This window comes from Leucoraja erinacea, chromosome 11 (genome assembly GCF_028641065.1).
Source record: "Leucoraja erinacea ecotype New England chromosome 11, Leri_hhj_1, whole genome shotgun sequence".
Lineage (NCBI taxonomy): Eukaryota > Metazoa > Chordata > Chondrichthyes > Rajiformes > Rajidae > Leucoraja > Leucoraja erinaceus.
In genome coordinates, this window is record NC_073387.1 from 15954775 (window position 1) to 15970821 (window position 16047).

Consider the following 16047-nt stretch of genomic DNA (forward strand, 5'->3'; position numbering starts at 1 on the left):
TGCAAACTTGTCTTTCCATAGTTCGAACACAGGTGTGCAGTGTAGAGTGGTGTGCAGTATGCTCTAAGTAGCAACATTTTCACCACATCTGCACATGCACCAAATTTACGCAAGAGAATATTCGCCTGTACATACAGCATGCGTCGTTGCCTATAAATATCCTTATCATCTGTTATTTGTTCTGTAATAATATGCCCTAGATATTTTACCTTATTACAGACACTAAGATTACTGTCAGACAATTTAAAATCAGAAATTTTAGACATTTATCCTCTTTGGTTCTACAGATCATAACAGGACTCTTACTAGCATTATATTTAATGTCATGTTCCACACCATACACAGAACATATAGTAAGGAGCTGCTGGAGACCAGCGCTAGATGGACTAAAGACCACAAGATCATCTGCATACATAATATGGTTCATAAAATATCACCAATCACGCACCCAGCGTTACAGGCTTTCAATTGTTTAGACACATCATCAATATATAGATTAAAAAGGACTGGGAACAAAATTCCCCCTTGTCTAACACCATTGCTAACCCCAAATGGGGCTGAGACCCTATTGCCCCATTTTATTTGCATAGTCTGGTGGACATACCAGTAGGCCAGAATTCTAACAATGTATTTAGGCACCCCTCTTTGACTCATTTTACGAAACAGCTTTCTGTGATTAACACGGTCAAAGGCTTTGGAAGCATTAATAAAGCACATAAGGATTGAAGAGTTTTTGCCTCTATATGTGTTTACAATCTCCTTTAGGGCATATATGCATAAGTCAGTGCCATGTTTAGCTTTAAAGCCAAACTGGTTATCTGTGGAGTTAACAAACTAATTTATTCTATCCAGCAGAACTCTTTCTAAAACTTTTGACAATTATCTGGCTAAAGCTAGGTGCCTGTAATTAATTAGGTTGCCTACTTTACCAGCTTTGTCCTTAATGACCGGAACTAACTAAATTCTAGATAAATCTAGAATACCACAAATTTCAGCCTTTGAGACACAGGCCAAGTCATCTCTTGAATACTGAGACATTAATATGTGCACATAACTCAATGTTATAAACTGTGGCTGATGTTATTCAGACCAAGACAGATAATCGCTCATTAATTGCAGTAAACTCACTTTCCTCACATTGCTATCACTGTGAATCATGGACACAGTATCTCATCTTTAGGTAAATCTTGTTATATTGCTGTTTAATAATTTTGCAATAATGGGGTGGCAGCTTTTCTCATTCATCTCGAATAATTTATTTTCACTATTCATGGGAAGGTCTGAAAGACAATGGATCAGAGCACAACTCCTGGATTCAAAGAGATTGCAGGCACTGTAATCTAGAGTAACAACCCATCTACTGGATGAAACCAGACAACACGACAACATGGCTGGGAAAAACCTGCGATTATTCTCAATCTAACTTTCAGTTTTGGCACCAGCTTCTCACTTTCATCATCAAGGTTTGTATGGAGACATCTCCTCTCAATCTCCATTCATTGGCCTCCTGTCTTGCAGGAGGCCAATGGATGCATTAGTGATAATTTTTCAAAACTCTTTAGATTCTGTAGTAGTTCCTGAGGATTGGAGGGTAGCTAATGTAACCCCACTTTTTAAAAAAGGGAGGGAGAGAGAAAACGGGGAATTACAGACCAGTTAATCTTAACATCGGTTGTGGCAGTCAGTTATTAAAGATGGGATAGCAGCACATTTGGAAAGTGGTGAAATCATTGGACAAAATCTGCATGGATTTACGAAAGGTATATCATGTCTGACAAACCTTATAGAATTTTTCGAGGATGTAACTAGTAGAGTGGATAAGGGTGAACCAGTGGATGTGTTATATCTGGACTTTCAGAAAGCTTTCGACAAGGTGCCACATAAGAGATTAGTATACAAACTTAAAGCACACGGTATTGGGGGTCCAGTATTGATGTGGATAGAGAACTGGCTAGCAAACAGGAAGCAAAGAATAGGAGTAAACAGGTCCCTTTCAGAATGGCAGGGAGTAACTAGTGGGGTACCGCAAGGCTCAGTGCTGGGACCCCAGCTATTTACAATATATATTAATGATTTGGACGAGAGAATTGAATGCAACATCTCCAAGTTTGTGGATGACACAAAGCTGGGGGGCAGTGTTAGCTGTGCGGAGGATGCTAGGAGGCTGCAAGGTAACTTGGATAGGCTGGGTGAGTGGGCAAATGCATGGCAGATGCAGTATAATGTGGATAAATGTGAGGTTATCCACTTTGGTGGCAAAAACAGGAAAGTAGACTATTATCAAAATGGTGGCCGATTAGGAAATGGGGAGGTGCAACGAGACCTGGATGTCATGGTACACCAGTCATTGAAAGCAGGCGTGCAGGTGCAGCAGGCAGTGAAGAAAGCGAATGGTATGTTATCATTCATAGCAAATGGATTTGAATATAGGAGCAGGGAGTATAGGAGCATTTGTATAGCATATTGGTGAGACCACACCTGGAGTATTGTGTACAGTTTTGGTCTCTAAATCTGAGGAAAGACATTCTTGCCATAGAGGGAGTACAGAGAATGTTCACCAAACTGAGTCCTGGGATGTCTGGACTTTCATATAAAGAAAGACTGGATAGACTCGGCTTGTACTCGCTAGAATTTAGAAGATTGAGGGGGGATCTTATAGAAACTTACAAAATTCTTAAGGGGTTACAACTAAGTTACAACAACTAAGTTACAGAGATAGGTTGAATAAGTTAGGTCTTTATTCTCTGGAGCGCAAAAGGTTAAGGGGGGACTTGATAGAGGTCTTTAAAATGATGAGAGGGATAGACAGAGTTGATGTGGACAAGCTTTTCCCTTTGAGAATAGGGAAGATTCAAGCAAGAGGACATGACTTCAGAATTAAGGGACAGAAGTTTAGGGGTAATATGAGGGGGAACTTCTTTACTCAGAGAGTGGTAGCGGTGTGGAATGAGCTTCCAGTGGAAGTGGTGGAGGCAGGTTCATTGGTATCATTTAAAAATAAATTGGATAGGCATATGGATGAGAAGGGAATGGAGGGTTATGGTATGAGTGCAGGCAGGTGGGATTAAGGGGGAAAAAAATTTGTTCGGCACGGACTTGTAGGGCCGAGATGGCCTGTTTCCGTGTTGTAATTGTTATATGGTTATATGGTTATATGGTTGGACAGGCTGGATGCAGGAAGATTGTTCCCGATGTTGGGGAAGTCCAGGACAAGGGGTCACAGTTTAAGGATAAAGGGGAAATCCTTTAGGACCGAGATGAGAAAAATATTTTTCACACAGAGAGTGGTGAATCTCTGGAACTCTCTGCCACAGAAGATAGTTGAGGCCAGTTCATTGGCTATATTTAAGAGGGAGTTAGATGTGGCCCTTGTGGCTAAAGGGATCAGGGGGTATGCAGAGAATGCAGGTTCAGGATACTGAGTTGGATGATCAGCCATGATCATATTGAATGTCGGTGCAGGCTCGAAGGGCCGAATGGCCTACTCCTGCACCTATTTTCTATGTTTCTATGTTTCTATGTCTTGGTGAGTGGAGTACTGAGGTCACTCCTGCAGCAGATCTCCATTGGCAGCTTTGTGTGATATTTTCCAGGAATTGGATTCATGGCCACAACCTCACACCAGATTGTGCAACAGATGTCCATGTTCCGTGTTGGTTGGTCAAGCACCAAAACATTGATGAATCCCCCATCAACAAGCTCTTGTGGGTGGCAAGTGGTGCAGTAGATGGCTCGGTGGTTGGTAGAGCTGCTGCCTCACAGCACCAGAGACCGGGTTCAATCATGATCTCGGGTGCTGTCTGTGTGGAGTTTGCATGTTCTGCCTATGACCGCATGGGTTTCAGAAACATTTCTGGAAATGACTAAGGTTTGACTGAGCAAATTAATGAATCAAGCCTACCGCAAAGGAAGTGGGTGGCATCCGAGATGTCCTATTTCTTTGGTAAATATGGTTTCTGTCCTGCAGTTGTAGATAGATCCCTCACACACATCTCCTCTGTGTCCAGTAGTTCTGCTCTCACTCCCGCTCAGTCCAGACAGAACCAGGACAAAGTTACCTTTCACTCCACCAGCCACCACATCCAACATTATTCTGATATTTCTGCTACCTTCAACGTGATCCCACCACCGGTCACATCTTCCCATCACCACCACTTTCAGCACCTGGCTGCTGGAAAACACCAGCACCCTATACTGAGCTGTAGCCACAGTCATGTGAGCCACGGCTGTGTCCAATTCGCCAGAAATGGATCAACTCACCTGCACCTCAGCCTCCTCTTTATAAATCCAGGCAGTTCCAGCCACAGGGATGGTGATGCTTTCCTTAAAGCAAGTGGGCATCTTAGATAGGATGAGCAAGAGGTTAAAGATGTCTCCAAATACTCCCGTCACCTAGTCTTTATTGGTCCAGAGGACACAGCTGGGGACTCCATCTGGGCCAGGTGCTTTCAGCGTGTTTGGGATGATTCCATTTGCAAGAGAGTGGTCAAGGTGTATGAGGGGAAGTTTATGGTAGATGATAGAATAAAATCTGAAATACTAGAAGATAAGAATGCAAACAACTGAATACTAGAAATGTAAGAGGCATGGGTGAAATAGCTCACTATCTAAAATTATTACATTTGAACCTGAGTCCTGATGGCCACAATGTGCTGTGTTAAAAGCTGAGGCGATTTCCTTCCATCACTTTGTGGAGCCACAAGGATGGCAGATGCTGGAATCTGGATTAAAGCACCAACTGCTAGAGTTGTTATCTTCTGGTTCAGGATCTCAGCCTAAAACGTGACAATCCCTCTGTCACCACAGATGCTGCTTGATCCGATGGGTTCCTCCAATAGTTTGTTTTTATTCCTTTAAGTTATGTTGGGTTTCCATGGGAACAATGTAGGAAACATAAGAGGAGGCAGACTTAGGGAGGGAGAAGTAAAATCACCCTTGAAGCACCCTGCACAATCTTGACTACAACCCTGACAGCAACAAACTACTTACGGACGTTGCAGTAATAATGTTGCACTAGATACTTTAGCTTGCACTATCATGGTCTGGTTTTCCTGGAATAATTAATAATATTATTGGGACAGCAGTTCGCAGGACGACCAAAATGACGGCAACGGCTGCAACAGGCCTTTGTGGCCAGCTATAGCTGGGACTGCAAAATGGTGCCAAAATGTTGCCCCTTGCATTTGGTCTCAGGGGGCTATTGTGAACATTCTGTACTTACTGGGGGATTGTGCTCATATCCGGAGATAGTCTTACTGAGCTGTATGTTAAAAAAAAGTATTTCACTGTACCTTGGTACACGTGATAATAAAGAAACCATTGAACCAGTGACCTTATTATAGATTTATTTGTGTGATTGTTATGTTTAATGTGTCTATAAAGCAGCAGCAAGTAAGATTTTCATTGTTTTGGTCTGGTCATATAACATTTAAACATTCCCGACTTTTGGTAATTCAGTTAGTAACCCATCGTAAACATTAGTTGTCAGGAGGAGATGCCAGAGCCACACACTGAAGCATCGCACCACAACCGAATGGGAAGTTTGGGGTTTCCCACAATGTGTTTGCCAGCTTCCTATCGGTGGGCTAGTGGTGAAAATCAGAAGTCTATTGAGTTGATCACATCCACTCTGTGTGATGCACTGTGGTGAATGGAATTCAAGAGCAGGTGCCATGTGAAGTGCAGAACTACTATTCATGTCATTTATTCCCATTCTGTTCTCCTGTTGATGGCACAGCCTCAGCCTTGGAAATGGTTGGAGAACACTTTGGGCCTGGGCTGTTTTCTCACATCTTGGAGGAATGCGAGGTTAATGTGCCAAAGGTCATAGGGTGTTTCTGGGTTATAATTTTAGCCGGTGATTTGCCACATGTACACAAACCATAGCATAAAAGAATGGGTCAGGCAGCATCTCTGGAGAACATGCATAGGTGATGTTTCAGTCGGGGTCTTTCCTCAGAGTTAGGTAGCAGAATTAATCCAAGGATGAATCCCGACCAAATATATTAATTTAAATTCCCCTAGTTTTGACAAACTGACCTCACTTCAGGTCATATGATGAACCGTAAAGCAGCCGATGTTGGTTTTAGAGTTACAGCTTGGGCAGTTTGCTGCAGGATAATGAATAATGTGGTTCATCACAGACCGTGACATGGTGAGAACTACAGTACGTGACCTTAGAAAAGAGCAGTTATTGTTCAGCATGGGTTTTGTAGTTATAGTTTAACTTTTAAACAGATCAGTGACTGAACACTTATGTTTCAGAGATGCTTGAATTTGTTTTTAATTTTAATTTAAAACTGATGAAAAGGGTGTCGTGTTTGGATTGGAAATCAGTTACTGGTGTGGTCTCAGTGGGATCAACTATTTACACTGAACATTAACAGTGCACTGTAGATACATGTGTAAATGACTCATATGTTATGGATGAGGACACCAACAGTAAGTAAAGCATGGGCTGCGGATCCGGGGATGGGGGCTGCAGCCCTTCCACATTTTTGGGGAGAGACGATTCATAACCCGAAATTATCCCGCCCGCAGGTGTATTTTTCTCGTCTTCTGAGGACCTCCGACATCCAGAATCACAGAACAAGTGCAATGATCATTGTTCTTGAGGGAAGGGCACATCTTTAGGTGTTGGTTGATTATTGTCCTGTACTGCAGTACAGTGCTAATATTAGTTTTGCATGCTATCCAATCAAATCAGATACTACTATAAAATAAAACATTCAAACAAGCCAAATTCAAGTACAATAAGAAGAAAAGAGGGTTAAAACATTGGGGCGATTATATTGAATGATAGTAGGTCCTCCTCTGTGACCAACACACAAAGACTCGCCACTCTCCGGTGCCATCTTGCATCTCTATGATTCCAGAGGGCAGTCAGAGTTAACTACTTTGTGTGGATCACGACCCCCTTTTAAGCCTCTTCTCTGGCTATCGGATTTTACCCTTTTTTGGTTCAATGAATATGTGCGACATTTCACACTGATGGAATCTCCATTAAAAATTGTGAAATGAGCAAAGATACCTTGCAAGCAGCAACACTAGACTTTAGACATAGAGACACTCAATACAGGAAACCCGCGAGGTTCCCATCGGCAGTTGCATCAGAATCTTGTAAATGTTACGTATTTGCTAGGGTAATCACTGGGAAGGGCATCAAACCCTCCCCATGGTGGATAAGCAGCGCTAAATCCAGCTCAACTCTTCCTGTTAACCCACCAGCCCTATCTGGACTTACGGAATGACAACACAGGTTTATTAATTACCATCCACAGGGCCCACGTGAAGCCTCCGAAGCCTCGCGTGTGTGTGAGTGTTCGCATGCGCATGCGGCCGCCAAGACATTGTGTCCCCCCCCCCCCCCCCCCCCCCCCCCCTCGGTCCTCCGGTCCCCCCCATGTTTTGATAGCTATTTCCGTGCCTGGTGAATGACCAATATACTGTGCACTTCTTACCCAGGCACGTGCCGTGAGTAATTACTCAGGGTCTGCAGTCAGTCGGCTTTTAAAAAAATCTTAAACTTTGCATGTGTAGATTGCTCACCTCTCCGTAAAAATAAAAAATAAAAATAAAGAAAGTAACAATTCAATTTGTCCAAGGCTTCCAAATTTCCTTCATTCTGAATGACTGAATAGGTGAGGGGTGGAGGGTGATGGCAGGTGGAGAGATGGTGAGAAAAACAGGAGCACACCGGGACAAGTTGAATCAGTTGTGATCTTATTGAATGACAATACTAGTTCAAGGGACCTATTGGGGGGAGAGTTCCATGTGGGGAGTCTGGCCATGGGTAAAGTTGCGGGGAGGGCAGCAGTGTTGAGAAGAAAGGGGTCGGGGATCATGCCAGTAACCCACTCACTCACCGCTGCCATGGCGCTCCGGGCGCAGAGCCACCGCATTGTGGCAGGGAAGGGAAGTAGCTTGTGTGGCTGCGAGTGGCTGCCGAGACCTCAGCGCCTTCTGCTGATCGGCTCACCTCTGCCAGTCTCTCATACACTCACACTCATACATTCACACTCAAACTCACACTCACACATACACTCACACATACACTCACACATACACTTACACATACAATCACACCCTACACTCACACACACATATACACTCACATACACTCACATACAGTCACACACATACACACTCACACACACAGATATCCTCACACACACACACACACACACACACACACACACACACACACACATACTCTCACACACACGCATATACTCTCTCACACACACACACATGTACACACTAAAAACTCACACTCATACATACACTCACACATACACTTACACATACAATCACCCCACTCACACACACACACACACACACACACACACACACACACACCCACACACACACACACACACACACACACACACACACACACACACACACACACACACACACACACACACACACACACACACACACACACACACACACACACTCACACACATACTCACACACACAAACACAGGCACACACAAACGCAGACACACACAAACGCAGACACACAGACACACATTCACACAGACACACACACACAGACACACACTTACATAGACACACAGACACTCACACACACAGAAACTCACACACACAGACATACACACACACAGACACTCACACACACACTCACACAAACACTCACATACCATATATATGACAGTAAACTTTCTTGAATTTGCTCACACGACCTCTGCACTCATCGGAAATTTACGCAATCAGCGAGACCTGTCCACCAAGCGGAAAGCACGAAATGAGAGGGACTTTTGGAGTAAACACTGTCGGACCTAATAACCCATTTATTCCTTCCAAACAGAGTTCCATATAAAGCACATAACCACATAAACCACATAAACCACATAAAAGGTAGACTCACATTTCAGTAGACTCACAATGTTCTGTAGATTCACAGCAGAATGAGAGTCGTGGCCCTTCCCTCGCGATCTTGCAGCGAGACTGAGTACGTCCAGGCAACCGTGTTTTTATAGTCCTGCCCCCTCCCCCCCCCTCCCCCCCCCCCGCTTCAATCGTGAATTTACTGAGCTAAAAAATGCATTGGATGTGTTTTGACGTAACCTCGTCATTTTAAAGGTTTTTGGAAGGAAGCAAAATGTCTATGACTATGGGAAATTAGATCATTTACTGTTATGCACAGTTAATGTGTCAATGTTCTTGCATTGCAGCGAAGTTATTGATTTGGTTCACTTTGGTTTAAGTTAGTTTATTTCAGTTTAGAGATACAACAGGGAAATAGGCGATTCGGGCCTCCAATCCTCGCCGACCATAGGTCACCTGTAACTGGACACACTAGTTTTGTGTTATCACACTTCCTACTTCACTCCTTACACATTGCTGGGAACATATGGAGGCCAATTAAGCCACAACCCCACACAACTTTGGGATGTGGGAGGAAAAGAGGAGCACCCGGAGGAAATCCACTCGGTCATGGAGAGAATGTGTAAACTCCATACAGATAGTACCCAAGGTCAGGATTGAACCTGGGTCTCTCGCCCCGTGAGGCAGCAGCTCTTCCAAATGTGCCACTGTGATATGGGTGGTTCATGGTGAATTATTGGTTTAGGAGATGTGCTGGAATTGATAATAAAAATACCGTATTTTGTTTAGTAAGTCCAAGATTGAGTGTAAGTTTCTCCTGAGTTCCCATTTTCTTCATTAAACCTTCAGCCACCATCTTCATAATCATCCAATTTTTCCGGCATCTTTCTCCAAGTCTAACCTCACAGATTGCACCAAGACCTTTGCAGTCTCAACGAATAACTCACGTGACCTCTCAGTTATCCAAAGCAAATTTCTCTACTTGAAGCGATTTTGGTTTGTAATATCATTTTCAGCTATTTGAGCCTACATTATTCCCAAGTAAATACAATCAAAACCATTCCACTTGCATAGTGTTCAAGAAGGAACTGCAGATGCAGGAATAGTGATTATGTTTATTCATTGGTAGGCAAAAATGCTGGAGAAACTCAGCGGTGAGGCATCATCTATGGAGCGAAGGAAATAGCCGACGTTTCGGGTTGAGACCCTTCTTCAGACTGATGTGAGGGTGGGAAGGGGGTGGGGGGAAGAAGAAAGAAAGAGAATCAATAAGCAAAATGGGAGAGTGTGCTATTGCTTGCTGACAAACATATATCAATTGTCAAAGATAGACCAGTGTTTTTGGCCACAAACGAAGGAAAATAACACGACTGTATAGAAGTATGTACTGGGGAGAGTGACAGGATTGTAGATGTACCTTTGGAAGGACCAAATGTACAGGGACTGTAGGTGGATGGAACAAGGAAATATTATAATGATGAGCAATCTGTCAAGATCTAAATAACCCAACTTGTTTGAGAAACTCAGTACAACTGCCTGAAATTTACTTTGTATGTTGTCCTGATCTGAGCCATGATCAAGAGAGCAAATAGACCCCAGGTGAAAACCAGATTCAAAACACATATCCCTCCAACATCTCCCTCATTTGTGAGTGCCCACTGAATTAAGTGAGTGACTTTGTGAGTGCCCACATGCCCCCTGAAATCTGGTGTCTTGAGTAACCACGTACCACATGTAGTGACCCAATCTCATGAAAAAAACTAGCACTGTCTGCAAACTGGTCCCTAACACATAAACACTGTCACACACCTCTTACATCAAACCCTACAACTCTCCACAGTGTTTATTAGCACCTCCCTTGGTTGTTTGTCTGAACAGATCTAAGCATGTAGATCTAAGATCTACATATAAAAATACTCATCCCTTAGTCTGCTGAAGCTGCTGGTCTTATAGTGGGTCACAACTGTATTACAGCCGGCATGTATTCTGGTTGAGCCCCAAATGTTGTGATGACAACAGGCATTCTTTTGCCACACTGTCAGTAGAAGCTCCCTGAACTCAAAGACATTTAGTTTATTTATTCTGATGAACAAAGAAAACAGCAAATGATTCACTACAGTTTCAAAGGTGACAAAGACGTTGTTTCTTCAATATTTTGAGTCTGTCAAATGGTTTAAATGAAAGACGTACTTGCAATGGAAGAACAATGTAACTGGCAAGATATTTCTTAACGTTCAGCCATGTTTGCTGGGTAAAAGTAATTAACTGTGGGCAGCACGGCAGCTAAGCGGTGGAGCTGCTGCTTCACAATGCAAGAGACTCGAGTTCAAAGCTGATCTCGGGTGCTGCCTATGTGGCGTTTTTATATTCTCCTTTTGACTGAACGGGTTTCCTCCAAGTGCTTTGGTTCCCTCCCATATCCCAAATATATGCTGATTTGTAGATCAATTAGTCTCTTTTGAGTAAATTGCCCCAAACATATAAGGAGCAGACGGGAAAATGGGATAACAAAGAACATTGATCAATAATCAGTGTGGACTCGATGGACCGAAGGGATTGGTTCAGTGAATTATCTCTAAAATAAAAAAATGACTTCTGAGGTCAGAGAGTCCAGACATGCAGAATTGTGAGGACTGACAATTTGGGAACACAAAAATCCCAATTATTGAAGAATTAATCCTGTGGCCATGTTTGATGTGCTCAGTGACAAAATAAGTCTGTTTTGGAAGCTTTCTTGATCTCATTAACCATAGTGAAATAAAAGGTCATTAAAAATGGCTGATGCTAAGTTTGATGCAGACCTGTTAACCTTACCATATTGTCTTACTTTTGCTTGAAACATCAAATCAAATAAGATCGAGTAGAACAAGTTGTCCTACAACTTTAGGCTGTGCATGCCATACACAAGAAGAAGAAGGCTGCAACATCTCATGGTCAAGTTGGTTTGCAAACCAACTCTCCCGAGCAGTCTCCTGCTGTGGGGCTGTGACTTGTGCTCTGCAGACAGCACAGTTTGTTTACAAAACTATCCTTTTCAATTCAAAACTAATTACTGCATGTAGCCTACATTTGAATTACATTTGAAATCTGTTTTTCATTTGTACTAATGCTTACCTACCACAATAACTTAAAGAATAACTTTGTTGAACAACCTCTATAATGTGTTCGCTGCATTCAACTGGGACTGGAGTTGGGGCTGCAGAAAGGCAGGGAGCAGTAGGGGGAGGAGTGGGGTTCAAGCGTTGAATGGTGGACCTCAGTCACCATGGCAATGGGTTCATGTGAGAAACTGAATCATTTAACTATTGCAAAAGTATGTGGCTTTTATTTCATTTAAAAATATATTGGGTAATATTCCTGAAAGCATAAACATTATCTTTATTAATTTAAGTGTGTCCAACTGAGCTGGTCCAAGGCATGTTTTGGGGTCAGTGACATTCCAATAAGTTTGGGTAGAATTTGGATAAATGCTGTTTTGAAACTCTTTGATATTGGGCGTTGTTTTCTTTGAACTGCTGATTTCATACAAAGCTGAAAAAATTGACCGCACAGTTCAGTCATTATTTGCTCTTTGCTTCTAACATAACAGTGAACAGCCAAACTTTCATGGCTTTTGCAAATGACCCATGTGATATTCCACTTATATCAATGTCACTTCATCGACCACACAGTTACTGTTCTTTCTCAGAAATCTATTTATGGCAAAATCGCACTGAACAAACATCCTTAACTGCTCCTGACATACTGGAGGACGGGACCGTCTCACATGGCAGTTCAGAGCCAACCACATTGCTATGGGCCTGGAATCACGTGGATGTCAATTCAGGTGAGTTTTCCTCACCAGAAGGGCATTGTGATCTGGTTGGGTTTGCCAGCAATCTGGTGTCTTCACAATCACCATCATTGAATCTGGATTCATGAAATAATTATTCATTTTTATATCAATGCCTGAGATTCCAAAGCAATATTAGGATTAATATCTCCAGATCGAGAATCAAGCCCTCTTCATATTGAACCACCAGGACACTACACTGTTGTCTCTATAGACTCTCTATTATTTTCTCACTGAGCTGTGTTTTTCCAAGGTAATACTCTTTGAAAACTGGTGGATAAATTGCTCCCAGTGTCTCAGTAAACAAATGTGCATGTGGAATGGTATAGAAGCTATATAGAATGTATATAGAAGAAACACGTTATTCTTAAATTTTGCCAATATGTTAAAACATTTAGTAAAGCTCGCAGATGTCAGCTATTTTTATGTGATCAGAAGTCAAGGCCCAAAAACATGTTATTGCTTAGTTTATTTTGCTTTAGCTTAAGAACAGCATGGTAACTCAGAGATTGGAGATAAAGGGCAAGGACAGTGAGAGGTTAAAGTTAGTAAAAACATGCATGCTAAGCAGCCAAAGATAAGAACTGAAATTGTAATAAAACGCTGCTTGAAATTATGGATCAGAGAACATTTGGAGAGTGGGCAAGCTGTACTATCTCTGAATGTTCCAGGCCCAGATTTGTGCAAATTAAAGGCTTCTCATCTTCTTGAAGAATTCTCCGTGTCTGTGTCATCTTATCATTAATTTGAGTCTTGTAAACCATGACAATGTCCACAATGTTTGTGTGTCCAATCCAGAAAATACATGCCCTTTCTGCAAGGACAATCCGCACCCAGAAATGCTCGGTCACGTTAGCGGAGTGGCACAAATAGACCCGTAAACTCGTTATAATCCTGTTCAATTCTCACAAATGGTTTTATAAAATGTGAAAGTGCTCAGGAATATGATTGATTTTCACAATGCAAACTGCTTGATCATTGATCATTAAGTTCCAAATTGTATACGGGTTATGAACAAACAAACTTGGCTGGAGATGGCAAGCGAAGCTACAGTATGTGTCCTTACTGCAGCATGTGGGAGTTAGTGATCAGTGCAACTCTCTTCGGGATGTCCATGTCTGCATGAAAGGATTCTCGCTTCACGCGCTTGGGCTCCACATCAGTGATGTAGTCAACTATTTACAATATATATTAATGATTTAGATGATGGAATTAAAAATACCATTATCAAATTTGCAGATGACACAAAGCTGGGTGGCAGTGTGAACTGCGAAGAGGATGCTACAGTTGAGTGAATGGCAGATGCATGGCAGATGCAGTATAATGTAGATAAATGTGAGATTATAATGGTGGCAAGAACAAGGAGGCAGATTATTATCTCAATGGTGTCAGATTAGGAAAAAGAGAAGTGCAATGAGACCTGGGTGCCCTTGTACACCAGTCACTGAAAGTAAACATGCAGGTACAGCAGGCAGTGAAGAAAGCTAATGGCAAGTTGGCCTTCATAATGAGATGATTTGAGTATAGGTCCTTCTGCAGTTTTTTTTGCACAGTCTAAAAATAAAGGGGAGGCCATTTAAAACTGAGATTAGAAACAACTTTTTCACCCAGAGAGTTGTGAATCTGTGAAATTCTTTGCCACTGAAAGCAGTGGAGGCCAATTCGCAGGACATTTTCAAGAGAGAGTTAGATTTAGCTCTTAGGGCTAACAGAGTCAATGGATATGGGGAGAAAGCAGGCACGGACTACTGATTGTGGATGATCAGCCATGATCACAATGAATGGCGGTGCGGGCTCGAAGGGCCAAATGGCCTCCTTCTTCCCTATTTTCTATGTTTCTCTGTTTCTATGTCAGGTGAGATATGGGAACATGAGGTTAATCACAAGAGGGAGAGGAGAAACTTGGATCATTTTAAACTGAACAATTTCACTCTGTGGATTTGACAAAAGTAAAGAAAAGAAGGTTGAGGTTGTTAGGAATCTGGGTAGTAGAGATTTAAGAGAGATGGGAAGAGTTTCAATTGACACTGCTCCCTTTACAAGTGTTGTGATACGTCCAAAATTATAAAGTATTTGTAAGTATTTGAATATCATTAATCAAGCTGTACTTGATTGTACTTGTGTAGCATTTCTTTACTCATTCAGATATTCTCGACAATTTGAGCATCATAGAAACATAAAAAAATAGGTTCAGGAGGAGGCCATTCAGCCCTTCGAACCTGCACAGTCATTCATTGTGATCATGGCTGGTCGTCCCCAATCAATAACCCGTGCCTGCCTTTTCCCCATATCACTTGATTCCACTAGCTCCAAGAGCTCAATCTAACTCTCTCTTAAATCCATCCAGTGATTTGGCCTCCACTGTCCTCTGTGGCAGGGAATTCCACAAGATCACAACTCTCTGGGTGAAAACATTTTTTCTCACCTCAGTCTTAAATGGCCTCCCCTTTATTCTAAGACTGTGGCCCCTCATCCTTCTAAACTCCAGTGAATACAAGCCTAGTATTTTCAATCTTTCCTCAAATGACAGCCCCGCCATCCCACGGATCAATCTCGTGAACCTACGCTGCACTGCCTCAATCAAAACGATATCCTTCCTCAAATTATGAGACCAAAACTGTACACAATACTCCTGATGTGGTCTTACCAGAGGCCTATACAACTGTAGAAGAATCTCTCTACTCTGATACTGAAATCCTTTTGTTATGAAGGCCAACAATCCATTAGCTTTCTTCACTGCCTGCTGTACCTGCACACCAACTTTCAGTGACCAGTGCACAAGGACATCCAGGCCTCGCTGTACCTCCCCCTTACCTAACTGTCAAGGTTAGTGATTTCCCCCCTCAAGACAATGCTTTCCTAAACCTTTCCGTTCCTTCCGGTGAAAGTACTCCCACAGTTATACTAGGGAGGGAGTTGCAGCATCAAGAAGCAGTATCTATAAAGGAAAGGTGATTCATTTCTTGTTATCATGGGGCAAGCAATTCCTGACAGCACAAAACCTCTCCATCAGCGGCAAGGCCCAATTCAGGAGTGTGCAATGCCTTGATGAATGAACCTCCAGCGATACTGAAGAAGCTCAACATCATCCAGGACATAGCATGTCCCCATCTACTACTGTAATCTTCGTTGTTTCCACCACTTGTGTACCGTGTCTTCGGTCTCAATCAACCACCGCAAGGTGTCTCAATGTTCATTGCCAAGTCCACTTCAATAACACCTCTCATATCAGTGATCCCATAAACCAAGAAAGACAATGTCAACAGGCCCATGGGATCACCACATGCTGTGGGTGCCTCTCCGGTCATGACTTGGAAATCCATTGCTGTTCCTTCATTCCTCTCAAGAGCACTGTGGGAGCA